The sequence below is a fragment of the Phoca vitulina genome, unplaced genomic scaffold (assembly GCF_004348235.1).
Source record: "Phoca vitulina isolate PV1807 unplaced genomic scaffold, GSC_HSeal_1.0 scaffold27, whole genome shotgun sequence".
Taxonomy (NCBI): Eukaryota; Metazoa; Chordata; class Mammalia; order Carnivora; family Phocidae; genus Phoca; species Phoca vitulina.
This window is the reverse complement of record NW_022589730.1, coordinates 9,840,686-9,856,540: the sequence shown is the minus strand read 5'-3', so window position 1 is coordinate 9,856,540 and position 15,855 is coordinate 9,840,686.

Genomic DNA, 15,855 nt, shown 5'->3' with positions numbered 1-15,855 from the left:
TATGACATCTCAGTCTTAGGGAGAACATTTGCTTGGTTGTTAGCAGCCGCAAACATCCATTTAAAGCTTTTGAGAGAATACAGCATGCCAGGGAGACTAATGTGATTATTATAAGTAGGATAATTCTCAGTGTTTGGACTGTACTTTGGAGCTATGGTCCCAAGCCCCAAACCAGTGAAAATTAAATAAGTCAAAGAAAAAGCCCCATCAAAGGAGTCACTTTTTTCATCCAAATGGCTTGCTCAGTGATCTTATGGAACTGAGCTTGAACTTCCCCACAAGTGTTAATCCAGGTGCAGCAGATCGTATTGGCTATAAGAGACAGCTTCTTGCTCAGCTAAAAGATAATTAAGGGTTGTTTTATTATCAAGAACAACTTTGGCCAGAGAGTCTAAGTGTTTTTGTTTAACAGCTGTTGTTTTACCAGCAATTGCCACAATGCTTTCAAAAGTTAAGGAGAGGTTCCTGATCAGAGCCTTGTTCACATTTATTCCTAACCAGGGGAGCAGTGGATCTACCAAAGGAAACTACTTTTGAATCATGAATGCCTCCTGGTAATTCCTATTTGAGTCTATGACTCAGGACTGGAAAGGTGACAACCATGGAGGCCATTAAAATTTAAGGGTGTCTAGACAACACAGGAAATTTTGCTCTGGTTATCCTTGACCATGCTCCTTTCTTTGTACACATGCAAATTTCCCCAGGTTTGGGGTTGCTAACAGAGATAGGGAAATGGAACAGGGGGTCTCTAGCATCAAGGACAGATCAACATTTTTAATGAAAAATCCTGCAGTCTAAAAGGTTGCCCCCCCACCTTAACAGTGGCTTTGACCTACAGATGATGGTGTCTTTCAGTGAAATGCCAGTGTAAAGAAAAAAAATAGAATAACAAATGGTTTCAGGTTTAGTTATAATATGAAGTCTTGATTCACTGTCTTGGAGGAAGTGGTCTACATCAATGTCAGCTACTTCTCATCCTTGTCAATTTGATTTGAAGGTCTCCAGTGCTTGCATAGGACCAGATGTCAGGCGAAATCTTCTTTCACTGTAAATTATGTGTCTGAGGTTCCAGTCCCTGAAGTTTGGCTGCTCTCTGGGTAGAGAGGAGAGCTGGTATAGTTCTTTTTAAGATTTAAGGGTAGTCTTTGTTCTTAGTGATTTCAAATCAGAAGAGTGGGAGAAAATTATTAACATTAGTTCGGGGATTTTAGCCAAATATTTGAGGAAACTGAAAGAATTCAAAATCAAGTTCAGTTTATAGGTATATTACAAAACCTCAAAGAAAATTAACAGGATTAGAATCTAGTATCTACAAAGGTATAAACACAATATTTCTCTCTACAGTTAGCCTCATTTTTTCCCAAAGATAATCAGAGCAAAACTAATTTGGTTTGCATTAAACTTGGCCTGATTATTTATGTAAATGCAGCCAGAACGGCAATTGACCATATAACCTTTTTTTTTAAAGACTCCTTTGGTGGAACTTCATAAGCAATGTACCAGGTCGACTTTTTCCAAAGAACTTTATTGACTCCATAAAGTCAACCTTAGTTCTTTAAAACTGCCTGGTTATATCTGAGTCCATGCATGTCTCTTAATTATAATATTCCAGTTAAAGCTTTAGTAATATAAGTAGTTTCCAATTGTGTCCTGTTATATGGAGAATAGATTCTCACTGAACCTATGTACATAACTATTTTGCCAAAAATACTCAAGGTTTTCTGAATTGTGGAGAGATCAGGTAGGGAGAAAAGTAAATGTTTCCTCTTTGTTTACATGGGTATACTTACTAAATTATTGTGAGGCATACATAGATTAAGAGATTTCCTTAAATTTGGAAAAACAAAACATTAAAGATCAGCAATGTTTCAAACAAGAAGCCGCAAATATTACATCCTACTCTTCAGTTCATTCAGTCCCATATTATTAATTTTGTTCTGCTTGAAACAAGGTTTTCCCATTAGTTCTGGAGAATTTTATCCAGTTTATTTTTATGATCTTAAAGGACTCTGTGTTTGCCAGTGTCCTTTCTGTAAATTTCCTTGAAGAAGCATCTTTGCAGGAATATTTTTGTAAAAAAAATCTGAGGAAAATATCACTGTTTGTATGTGACAAAAAGACTCTTTTTAAAAAGTCTATATTTAAATATTTGAACAGAGTTCATTTGAATGAACTTGACAAGGAACTTTGGTTATTCCTGTGACAATTAACATTGTAAAATAACTGGAATTAGGATGATAACATTATACTAGAACATACTGGGCTTTAGGAATTTCATACAATTTCTGGAACACTTAGGTATCTATATGAATACAACCACATGCCACCGCAGAGTCCCCACAGTTGTTGGAGAGGTCAGGTGTAATTAATATAAGTAGGTTTAAGAGCTATTCCAAAGGGCATGTGAAGACACAGGATGTGTGTTCTAGGTATGCCATTTATCTCTGATTTGGCTGGAGACATTATCATCCGCCAAGGAATATATGCAGGTGGGTTTATATTTTCCCTCCAGCCAATCTGTATATTGATTGAATTGAACATTTTTAATCCCAAGATTTTACAAAGAACAAGTGTCTTATTATATTAAAAAAAAAAGAACAAAGAAGGAATCAATGGCACCAAACACCCAAACATTTAATTTTTTCCCCTTCATTCCAGTTTTAGGTGTTATCCTTTAAGTACTTTTTAAAAAAGATTTTATTTATTTATTTGTCAGAGAGAGAGAGAGAGAGCACAAGCAGGGGAAGCAGCAGGCAAAGGGAGAAGCAGGCTTCCCACTGAGCAAGGACCCCAATGCAGGACTCGATCCCAGGACCCTGGGATCATGACCTGAGCAGAGGGCAGACGCTTAACCAACTGAGCCACCCAGGCGCCCCATATCCTTTAAGTACTTGAGAAGATGCTAACAGCATCTCCAGGATCGAGGCTTTGGTGGTTATCCAAAACGGAAAAGATGCATAGCTTAGATAGTTATCAGTCTCATACAAACAAGCAGGGTGTTCATAGCAGCTCCTGTCGCTTTATGTCCTCAGAGTTCCATCCACATATGGTATCATCCCCCTCCCCGACCCCAGTTCTATTTTCAGAAGCACCTGCTGAATCTTGCTGCTATATCTCCAAGTAGTTTTACAACAGAAACAGGTAGATAAATTCTCATTAACTTATTTACTCCTAAATTCCTCATTTTAGAAACATGGCACTAATTGGGCTCAACAGTGTTGTCTACCCTAGGGAAATGAAGTTTAATAAATTTGAGAGCAAAACAATTTGTTATTGGCTTCTAAATAATTTGTATGGGGCTTTAAGTATATCTTTCCTATCATAATTGAAATTCATGTTCAGTTTCTAATTCATTCTGCTTTTATTATTTATCAGATTAAGATAACACAAACAGAACTTTAAGAAATCCCCAGGATGTCACTTATGAATTTTTGGTTAAAAGCAATTTAAAATCAATGTGGTCAACTTAAAGAAAAAAAAATTGGGGAGAAAGGGACAGCTAGTATGTATAGGAGTAATAATAGAGTTAACTTACCGAAAAGAGAGAGCTGACCAGGCAGGTAACAGAAAGGCGAGGAATTAAGGAATTATTCTAGATTTGGCATAAGGAACAATACGTAATTAATTCCTTCAGGATGGCAATATGCAAATGAATTAGTTTAGGGTCTTGAATTGTTATACTGATGCTATAAATTGAAGAAAGACAATCTGATTAATATTTCTACCAAAATTAAAAACAATGGGAAAAATAAAATTATGATTGAAGAAAAACTTGGGTGTTAGCCAAAATGAGAATGAGAATGAAAAATCAACATAACTGTCTGCTGCTGAGCCAGACTCGATGCCTTAACATTTTATTACATGCATCCTAATGTGATTAAAAAAAAAAAACACACTTAAAACAAACCTTTTAAACTAGTTGTGTTTTAAACCTTAAGGATTAAACCTCAAAGTTTAACCATAATCCCTTTGTAAATATTTTAAGTTATGAATTTCAGGTAACAAAAAAGAAATTTATGCAGACTCAATTTATTTCTATTTAAAAAGTATGTAATACAATAATAATAACAGTAGATGGGATTCAGCAGGCATTTTTGACATCCAAATTCAAGAATATCAGGCTTCAAGAGTCTATGCCTCATTGACAAAAGCTGTGAAGGGTCAGATGTGTTGCCCTACTTGAAGGGTAACATGTTAGACTGCCTCAGGCCCGTGGATGCTGGCAGAAGACATGAGATCCCAGGGTCAGAGATGAAAGACAGTATAATAGCCCCAGCAGTAGAAGATCACTTCCAATAAAGTGAAACAAATAGGGCTAGATGATGCCTGCGCACATAGTGAGTTGGGTTACAAGACAAGATCCCTGAGTTTAGAGTACCCAAATCTTATGCAATCAGTAGTAAGCATGCCTGAACTTTAACCTACACAAAAGCAATATCTTTACGATATCAGACATCAAACAGCCTGCCTTTTACTCCAGAAGGAGACTATTCCTAATTTACAAGGATGTTTGCTTTACAAGTATCCTTGAAAAGATAATCCAGAACAGAGGCAGTCTTTGCAAGATGTGCAGAAACTTAAGACGTCCACAGAGAACGATTGCCTCTCTTCCTTAATCATATAACATCTTGTGCATACCCCAGTCAAGAAAACCTCATGCACTGTGTTGCAATTTTCTGTTTCTTTGGCTTTGTTATTTGCAACTACTACTTATATATGTCTTCTTCGTTTTCAGCTAAAACCCTGATACTAAGTGAGCCTCACAAGTTAATTTAAAAATGAGTGATGGATTAATACTTAGCAGAGTAATAAAAGCAATATATAATATTCTCCATGGTGTGTGGGGGGTACTTTTGAAAAAAGGAGTCCAGGCTACTAATGAAGAATTTAAACCATAAATTGTATATAGTCTCAATAAAAGTAATTTTTAGCGCCAAGTCTCCAGTGATAAAAGACAACCATCAACTTTCAATCTCTTGATTACAAATATATTAGCAAAGCTATGTTCAAAGATGCAAAAGTCTTCAAAGGCAAAACTCAGCTTCAAAGAAACATACAATGCATACATAGTTTTCTTTAAGGGTTTTCAAGTCTTGGATGAGTTTCATAATATGAAATCAGTCTTTGAAAGTTAGTGAATAAAAAGGACAAAACCTTAGAAGAGAATATGGGCTTTGATATGCCCTAGAGGGGTGCCATAATGCAATACTAGTAAAGTATAAAATAGGACATTCCTGGAAAAATTTATTAACTAAAAAATATTGAATGATTTGATGAAGGTCAGGGACATCACTTATTTTTTTTCCTTCTTTATATATATTTTAAATATCCCAGCAGAAATAACAAGGCAGTGAACCCCAGACAGTTTCTATACTATAAGACCTTACTAGTCGTAACCAGTGTACCTACCAAATCTAAGTTTTAAGCATACGCCCCACAGCATAAGAGCAAATTATGCCTCTTGTTTATAAGTGAAAATTGCCATTAGTATATTAGTACAATTTTGAATATTGATCAATTTTTCTATGATTAAACATACTCATCCCTTGCATTATTTCATTTCCTTATCAAAGGCGCTTGTCTGAACGCCACCCTCATTATGGCCAAAGATAGATCAATGGATTTGGGCTGGTGGGGAGTTATTTTTAAGTGTCAGTTGCTATTGGAATCTATAAAAATTGGGCATAATAATTCAAAGAATGATCTTCATAAAACTGCATCCTCTAATGTACGGTAGAGAAAATGAAGGCAGGCTCATTTCCAGACATGCCTATGCTAATGTGTAAAAGTGGTTAGAGAAGACTTGGCTGACTTGCACGTGACGTGCTCATCGTCGGCACAGAACATGGAGTACGCATGTACTTTTCTGATTGGGGAGAGCTAGGGAAGACATTTCACTTCTCAATTTGCCCTTCAAAAAAGAACACAAACAACTCAAAACAATTCGAAACCCTCCACACTGAAATATCTATATTTTTTGTTCCTCGTGCGTAGTCCAGTGCCTGATTTGGTCAACATTAGGAAGAGCTAAGGGAAGTAAGATTTGAGCTATATTAAAGGAACAGTCATATTGTACAAAGGGCTCTTAACCAAGTTTAGTCAATTTGTGATAAAATTTCCAGAGAAGTCAATAGAATATAACTGTGTAAGAAACCTCTGTCCCCATAGACTTACTTATCCTTGGATCGGGAGCTCTTATATTTAACCCAGTGGAGAAAAAAGTGATGATAAAATCAGCTATCACTGGTTTTATCTTTCCCCAACTTATGGATGATTACTTTTGAACATCAAACATTATTTTATGTATATTTGATTTTTCTATAAATAAATCAACATACACAAAATTTATTATGCAAATGGTTATCTACTACTTTCAAATTCACAGCTCAGGAGGTTTTGAAATATTTCTATTAATTTGGAAGCCTCTTCTACTCTGTCAGAATAGCTTAATTTTTTCTGAGATTATGTCTTATTAAATTAAAAAGGTAGTCACAAAACTGAACAATTTTTTAACCAGAGAATACTACCCCTCCCCTGGCTCTCTTCAATGAAATCCCATATATTAAACATAAAAACAGCTCTAGGGTGATGGAGAGATCTAAAAGTACATTTTAATCATTTCAAGCAGCGACAAATAAGAATATGTTAAATGTTATCTCCAAATCTTAGGCCTGAATTTGTACTATTTTAATACATACAAACACACACACACAGACAATGGAATGGTATTAAGTCATGAGAAAGAACAAAATTCTACCATTTGTAACAACATAGATGGAATTTAGGGCATTATGCTAAGTGAATTAAGTCAGTCAGAGAAAGACGAATACTGCATAATATCACTTACAGAAGAAAACTTTTTTTTAAAAAAGTCTAATTCATAAAAACAAAGTGGAAAAGTGGTTGCCAGGGTCTGCTGGGAGGTGGAAATGGGGAGATGTTGGTCAAAGAGTACAAACTTCTAGTCAGATGATGAAAAACTTCTGGGGTAATCTAATGAACAACATTGCCATTATAGATAATATAGATCATAGATAACAACAATTATAGATTACTATGTACTTCAGAGTTTCTAAGAGTGAAAATCCTGAATATTTTTAACACAAAAAAGAAATGGTAGTGATGTGAGATGAAAATGTTAGCTGATGCTGAACTGGTAATTATATTGCAATATGTAAGTGTATCAAATCAACATGTTGTATACCTTAAATTTACACAGTGTTGTGAAGCTGGAAAAATAATATGCTTTATCTCATTTGTTTTACATGAATGTTTAAGTTTAAAGATTCTAGACAATAATTACTGCCAGGTCATACAATTTTTTAAGAGTACAGGATAGCAAAGAAGTCATATATTTCTGTTATTTCCCCACTCCTCATATGTTTTTTTAATCATTCAGGGAATATGATATTATTTTTTAAATCTAAATATCACTTGTATGTTTTCCAGGGATAGATAAAGGGAAATTTCAATATTAAAAGGCATTGAAATAAAAAGGTCTGTGGGGTGGGGCACCTGGGTGGCCCAGTCAGTTAAGTGTCTCCCTTTGGCTCAGGTCATGATCCCAGGGTCCCGGGATCGAGTCTGGCATCGGGCTCCCTGCTCCGCAGGGGGTATGCTTCTCCCTCTCCCTCTGCTCCTCCCTCCTGCTCCTGCTCTCTCTCTCTCTCTCAAATAAATAAATAAAATCTTAAAAAAAAAAAAAAGTCTATGGGGAAAGTTTCTTTTGCTTTCAAAGTGTGTCTGCTGCAATCTGCTGGAAGCCGGATTGTATTCAAGGACACTTCACCTGACTATGAATTGTTGTCAGGAGCTAAACTGGATGTGCTCTCAAAGCTGTGAATAACCTCTGATTACCAGATCACAGGTCTTCCCAATTGATATGGGGAGCTTTTCTTTTTTGTTCTTTAGTGTGAGCTGTTCCAGAGTGAAAATTTTAGGGTATAAACTGGGGTTATCTAGCCATGTGATCCACCATGACGAATCAAACTTGACCAAAAACTTTTATTATTTTTTTTATTTTTAATTTTATTATGTTATGTTAGTCACCATACAATACATCATTAGTTTTTGATGTGGTGATCCACAATCCATTGTTTTAACACCCAGTATAACACCCAGTGCTCCATGCAGTACGTGACCTCCTTAATACCCATCACCGGGCTAACCCATCCCCCTACCACCCTCCCCTCTAAAACCCTGTTTGTTTCTCAGAGTCCATGGTCTCTCATGGTTCATCTCTCCCTCCGATTTCCCCCTGTTCATTTTTCCCTTCCTTCTCCTAATGTCCTCCATGCTATTCCTTATGTTCCATAAATAAGTGAAACCATATGATAATTGACTTTCTCTCCTTGACTTATTTCACTTAGAACAATCTCCTCCAGTCCCATCCATGTTGATGTAAAAGTTGGGTATTCATCCTTTCTGATGGCTGAGGAATATTCCATTGTATATATAGACCACATCTTCTTTATCCATTCATCTGTTGAAGGGCATCTCGGCTCTTTCCACAGTTTGGCTATTGCGGACATTGCTGCTATGAACATTGGGGTGCATATGGCCCTTCTTTTCACTACATCTGTGTCTTTGGGGTAAATACCCAGGAGTGCAACTGCTGGGTCATAGGGTAGCTCTATTTTTAAATTTTTGAGGAACATCTACACTGTTTTCCAAAGTGGCTGTACCAACTTGCATTCCCACCAACAGTGTTAAGAGGGTTCCCCTTTCTCCACAACCTCCCCAACACTTGTTGTTTCTTGCCCTGTGCATTTTTGCCATTCTAACTAGTGTAAGGTGGTATCTCAATGTGGTTTTAATTTGAATTTCCCTGATGGCTAATGATGATGAACATTTTTTCATGTGTCTGTTGGCCATTTGTATGTCTTCTTCAGAGAAGTGTCTTTTCATATCTTCTGCCCACTTTTTTACTTGATTATTTGTTTTTTGGGTGTTGAGTTTGAGAAGTTCTTTATAGATCTTGGATACCAGCCCTTTATCTGGAGTGTCATTTGTAAATATCTTCTCCCATTCTGTGGGTTGCCTCTTCGTTTTGTTGACTGTTTCCTTTGCTGTGCAGAAGCTTTTTATCTTGATGAAGTCCCAAAAGTTCATTTTTGCTTTTGTTTCACTAGCTTTTAGAGGTGTATCTTGAAAGAAGTTGCTGTGGCCGATGTCAAAGAGGTTACTGCCTATGTTCTCCTCTAGGATTTTGATGGATTCTTGTCTCACATTGAGGTCTTTCATCCATTTTGACTTTATCTTTGTGTATGGTGTTAGAGAATGGTCAAGTTTCATTCTTCTGCATGTGGCTGTCCAATTTTCCCAGCACCATTTATTGAAGAGACTTTTTTCCATTGCATGTTTTTTCCTGCTTTGTCAAAGATGATTTGACCATAGAGTTGAGGGTCCATATCTGGGTTCTCTATTCTGTTCCATTGGTCTATATGTCTGTTTTTGTGCCAGTACCATGCTGTCTTGGTGATCACAGCTTTGTAATATAGCTTGAAATCGGGCAACGTGATGCCCCCAGCTTTGTTTTTCTTTTTCAACATTTCCTTGGCGATTCGGGGTCTTTTCTGATTCCATACAAATTTTAGGATTGTTTGTTCCAGCACTTTGAAAAATGTCATTGGAATTTTGATCGGGATGGCATTTAAGGTATAGATTGCTCTGGTTAGCATAGACATTTTAACAATATTTATTATTCTGATCCATGAGCATGGAATATTTTTCCATCTTTTTGTGTCTTCAATTTCTTTTATGAGTGTTCTGTAGTTCCTAGAGTATAGATCCTTTACCTCTTTGGTTAAGTTTATTCCGAGGTATCTTATGGTTTTTGGTGCTATTGTAAATGGAATCGTTTCTCTAATTTCTCTTTCTACAGTTGTGTTGTCAGTGTATAAGAAAGCAACTGATTTCTGTGCATTGATTTTGTATCCTGCCACATTACTGAATTGCTGTATGAGTTCTAGAAATTTGGGAGTGGAGTCTTTTGGGTTTTCCACATAAAGTATCATGTCGTCTGCGAAAAGAGAGAGTTTGACTTCTTCTTTGCCAATTTGAATACCTTTTATTTCTTTTTGTTGTCCGATTGCTGTTGCTAGGACTTCTGGTACTGTGTTGAACAATAGTGGCGAGAGTGGGCATCCTTGACGTGTTCCTGATCTTAAGGGAAAGGCTCTCAGCTTTTCCCCATTGAGGATGATATTCACTGTGGGTTTTTCATAGATGGATTTTATGAACTTGAGGAATGTTCCCTCTATCCCTATACTCTGAAGAGTTTTAATCAGGAAAGGATGTTGTATTTTGTTAAATGCTTTTTCTGCATCAATTGAGAGGACCATATGGTTCTTCTCCCTCCTCTTATTAATGTGTTCTATCACATTGATTGATTTGCGAATGTTGAACCCCCTTTGCATCCCAGGGATAAATCCCACTTGGTCGTGGTGGATGATCCTTTTAATGTATTGTTGGATCCTATTAGCTAGGATTTTGTTGAGGATTTTGGAATCCATATTCATCAGAGATATCAGTCTGAAATTCTCCTTTTTGATGGGGTCTTTGCCTGGTTTGGGGATTAAGGTAATGCTGGCCTCATAGAATGAGTTTGGAAGTTTTCCTTCTGTTTCTATTTTTTGAAACAGCTTCAGTAGAATAGGTATTATTTCTTCTTTGAATGGTTGGTAGAATTCCCCAGGGAATCCATCAGGCCCTGGACTCTTGTTTTTTGGGAGGTTTTTGATCACTGCTTCAATCTCGTTACTGGTTATTGGCCTATTCGGGTTGTCAATTTCTTCCTGTTTTAGTCTTGGCAGCTTCTAGGTTTCCAGGAAGGCCTCCATTTCATCCAGATTGCTCAGTTTATTGGCATATAGTTGTTGATAATAATTTCTAATAAGTTTTTCTATTTCCTTGGTTAGTCGTGATCGCTCCCTTTTTGTTCATAATTTTATTAATTTGGGGCCTTTCTCTTTTCTTTTGGATAAGTCTGGACAGTGGCTTATTGATCTTATTAATTCATTCAAAGAACCAACTTCTAGTTTCGTTGATCTGATCTACTGTGTTTCTGGTTTCTAATTCATAGATCTCTGCTCTAATTTTAATTATTTCTCTTCTAATGCATGGCTTAGGCATTGTTTGTTGCTTTTTCTCTAGTTCTTTAAGGTGCAGAGTCAGTTGGTGAATTTGGGATTTTTCTATTTTTTTGAGTGAGGCTTGGATGGCTATGTATTTCCCCCTTAGGACCGCCTTTGCAGTATCCCATAGGTTTGGGACTGATGTGTTTTCATTCTCATTGATTTCCCTAAATTGTTTAAGTTCTTCTTTGATTTCCTGGTTGACCCAAACATTCTTGAGCAGAGTGGCCTTTAGCTTCCAAGTGTTTGAATTTCTGCCAAATTTTTTCTTGTGATTGAGTTCCAGTTTTAAAGCATTGTGGTCTGAGGATATGCAGGGAATAATCTCAATCATTTGGTACCGGTTGAGACCTGATTTGTGACCCAGTATGTGGTCTATTCTGGAGAAAGCTCCATGTGCGCTCAAGAAGAATGAGTATTCTGTTGTTTTAGGGTGGAATGTTCTGTATATATCTATGAGGTCCATCTGGTCCAGTGTATCATTCAAAGCTCTTGTTTCCTTGTTGATTTTCTGCTTAGATGATCTGTCCATTGCTGAGAGTGGAGTATTGAGGTCTCCTACAGTTAACGTATTGTTATCAATATGACTCTTTATTTTGGTTAATAGTTGGCTTATGTAGATGGCTGCTCCCATGTTGGGGGCATAGATATTTACAATTGTTAGATCTTCTTATTGGATAGACCCTTTAAGAATGATATAGTGTCCCTCTGTGTCTCTAATTACAGACTTTAGTTTAAAATCTAATTTGTTTGATATAAGAATTGCTACCCCAGCTTTCTTTTGAGGTCCGCTGGCATGGAAGATGGATCTCCATCCCTTCACTTTCAGTCTGGATGTATCTTTAGGTTCAAAATGAGTCTCTTTTAGGCAGCATATGGATGGGTCCTGTCTTTTTATCCAATCTGCAACCCTGTGCCATTTTATGGGAGCATTTAGGCCATTCACGTTGAGAGTGATTATTGAAAGATATGAATTAATTGTCATCATGTTGCCTGTGAAGACGTTGTTTTTATAGATTGTCCCTGTAAATATCTGTTGTAGATCACTCTTGGGGTCTTTCTCCTTTTATAGAACCCTGCTTAATATTTCTTGCAGGGCCAGCTTAGTGGTCACATATTCTTTCAACTTCTGCCTGTCGTGGAAGCTCTGCATCTCTCCATCCATTCTAAATGACGGCCTTGCCAGATAAAGTATTCTTGGCTGCATGTTCTTCTTATTTAGTGCCCTGAATATGTCTTGCCAGGCCTTTCTGGCTTGCCAGGTCTCTGTGGATAGGTCTGACATTATTTTGATGTTCCTCCCTCTGTACGTAAGGAATCTCTTCCCCCTAACTGCCCTTAAGATGGTTTCCTTGGTTCTAAGATTTGCAAGTTTTACTATTACATGCCGGGGTGTTGGCCTGTTTTCCTTGATCTTGGGAGGGGTCCTCTCTGCCTCTAGGAGGTGAATGTTTGTTTCATTACCCAGATTAGGGAAGTTCTCAGTTATGATTTGCTCAAATACATCTTCTAGTCCTCTCTCTCTCTACATTCCCTCCGGGATTCCAATTATTCTGACATTGGAACACTTCATGGTGCCACTTATTTCTCTGATTCTATTTTCATGGATTCTGAGTTGTTTTTCCCTGGCCTCCTCTTTTCCCTTATTATCTATTATATTGTCTTCCAGGTCGCTTATTCGTTCTTCTGCCTCAGTTACCCTAGCTGTTAGATTATCTAGATTGGATTGGATCTCATTGATAGCATTTTTAAATTCTGCCAATTCACCTTTCATTTCTGCCCTTAGAGACTCTATGTTGCCATTAACTGATTTCTCCATTCTAGCCATTGTCTTCACAATTGCTAGCCTGAATTCCATCTCTGACATCTTGGTTATATCTGCATCCATTTGTAAATCTGCAGCATAAGTCATAATCTCTGAGTCTTTTCTGTTTTGGGGGTTCCTCCTCCTAGTCATTCTGTTGATGGGTGGTTGAGGGAATGTATAGAGTCCAAATTATTGACCAAAACCCAAGCAAGATGCACCTGTTTTCTAGGGACCTTAGGGTTGCTGGCCTCTTGTTTTCCCAGCCTATCTTCTGGGGGAGGGGCCTACCACGCTGTTACTCAGGGAACCCTGTTTGGGCAGAGTTGCCTTGCCCCCCTGTGGCTGGGGATGGGCTCAGTGGGAATCAGTTTTTGGAGCTTTTGTTCTCTGGCAGCTTTTCGTGTCTCTTCCACGAGTCAGAGAAGAAGAGACTGTTTCCAACCCTCTGCCTCAGAGGAGAGAGACCGCAGTCTGTTCTTCAGTGAGTTCTTCAGGCCACACTGTCTCTGTTTCTGTCTGTGCTGCTATAAACAGCAGCATCCTGGGGTGTGCGCCCCTCTGCAGTGCTCCCAGTCCTGCCTCCCGGTCGGGGCACGTCTCTGCCCTTTGTGCTTCTAAAACTGCCAGCCGCTCCCAGTTCGCAGGTGAGACCCTGCTGCTCCGGGTTTCCACCCCAGGGGCTGCCCTAAAGTCCTTTCCCGCAGCTACCAGTCTGCGAGTCTGTGCACCATCCCCAGCACGGGAGGCTGTCGCTCACCGGTGGTGTAGGATCCCCACAGCCAGGCTCCCTCCCGCTGCCATTTATCCTCCCATATCTGCCCGGAGAATCAGGGCTCCCCGCTTCATACCTCAAAACCAACCGCCTGCAATATTCTGTTTGTAGAGATCCAGATCTTCTTACATCTCAGGCTGGTTTTGTGGGTGCTCAGAGTGGTCTGGTAGATATCCAGCTCAATTCCGGGGACCAGTTGAAATAGGGTCCCCTACTCCTCCGCCATCTTTCCTTCCCCCAGCAACTTTTATTATTTTTACACTCAAATTGGTTACTGGGGAATCTTAGCACAGAGACTCAAAATCTAATGAAGGATTTGATGAGAGAAATAAATGTTTTTAGTGGAAATACTGTTTCTATTGAAGAAGAAGAAGAGGAAGAAGAAGAAGAAATAGTAATAAAAAATACTTTATTTCACTTCATTTATTTTGGTTTCTGTGCCTTTAAACTAGAATACACACAATATCCCTAACACTTTTTGAGAATCTGCTGTTGGAGGAGACTTTCTAAAAATTAAAACTTGTGAGGAGCACCTGGGTGGCTCAGATAGTTAAGCACTCATCTCTTGATTTGGGCTCAGGTCATGATCTGAGGGTGGTGAGATCGAGTCCATGCATTGGGCTCTGCACTGGGCTTGGAGCGTGCTTAAGATTCTCTGTCCCTCTCCCTTTGCCCCTCCCCCCATGTGCATGCTTGCACTTGCTCTCTCTTTCTCAAAAATAAATAAAGAAATAAATAAAACCTGTGGTGCCTGGATGGCTCAGTTGGTAGAGCATGCACATCTTAATCACAGTCATGAGTTTGAGCCCCATGTTATGGATAGAGTTTACTTTAAAAAATTAAAATTTGTGCCTAATTTTCACAAGAACAATAATGAGTTTTTCCAACATGAGGAACATACGTACACTTTGGGGGGGCTATAATTAGAAACTGGGACCTAGAACATTATAACCATGCTAGGTAGAACTCTAAATTTCTCTTGAAATGAAATCTGAACATAAATAACCAAAAATAATAGATGTTTTAGTAAAAAGATACTACAGCCAGCTAATTTGTGAAACTACTATATTTAATCATTGTTGATTTCATTTATAGAAACCTATGTTTTCCCAGAATAGAATAATAGAACATACACAGACATACAAACACACACACACAAATATTCAAACTAGCATCTAAAATCATCTACTGTCTTTCTCTCATACACACACTTTTGAAATAGTATATAAATACATACAAGCATACATAAAAGAGGTCATTTATGAAAAAATTGACTTTAATTCTTATGGTCCTACAAAAAAATGTAATAAGTAAACACACATACACACACTTACCAGAGGGACAGGTATATGAACAAAATTAACAATGGAGGGCCAGAGCTGTAATTAGGAAACACTTGGGAAAATGGAGGAGCAGAACAACAGAGACCAGATTTCAAAAAAGATTTTATTACAAAGCAAGAAACTGGTCAAAATGAAGCAAGATTCAACAATAGAACTTGTGGAACACAGAGCAGGCTGATATTTTGACAACCTAGCTATTGCTATTTGAACGTTGTCCAGCACTGTCACCTCAGAAGGGTGTATGTGTCTTGGGAAGAATAAGTGAAGGCAAATCTAAAAGAACTGTTTTTCAATTGAGTGACACCGTGCACCCTTTTAATAGGGAGACACAAAAGAAGGACAATTATTCTCCTGCTCAATATACTATAGCTCTGGTCAGTCTCAGCATTGAAAGTCCTGGTAACAAGGATCTGAACCTGTATTTTATATTTTTTGCTCAGAACTATGGAATCAAGGAATAGTCTGGGATGAGGAATTAACAGGAGATTGGTGGCAGGAGGGAATCTTGTACTCTGGTTCTAAAGCTTTATTGGATTCCCGGAAGTCCTAGTATGGAGAACCTTGAAAATTGCAGTTATCCAATGCAATCTGCTCATTAATTTTAATTGGACTTCATTAGTTCCTGGAGACTAGTAAAGCCTGAGTATTTATGAAGACACAACTATAATAGTGCAGAAAACCACAGCTTCAGTCCAGAGCTTAATGGTTTCCCCTTAGAAATTAATATCTTAAAGTTGACTTTGGCAATAAAAAGGCATTAGAGTAGCATAAATGTAGAATTCATTAAAGTTTTATGTG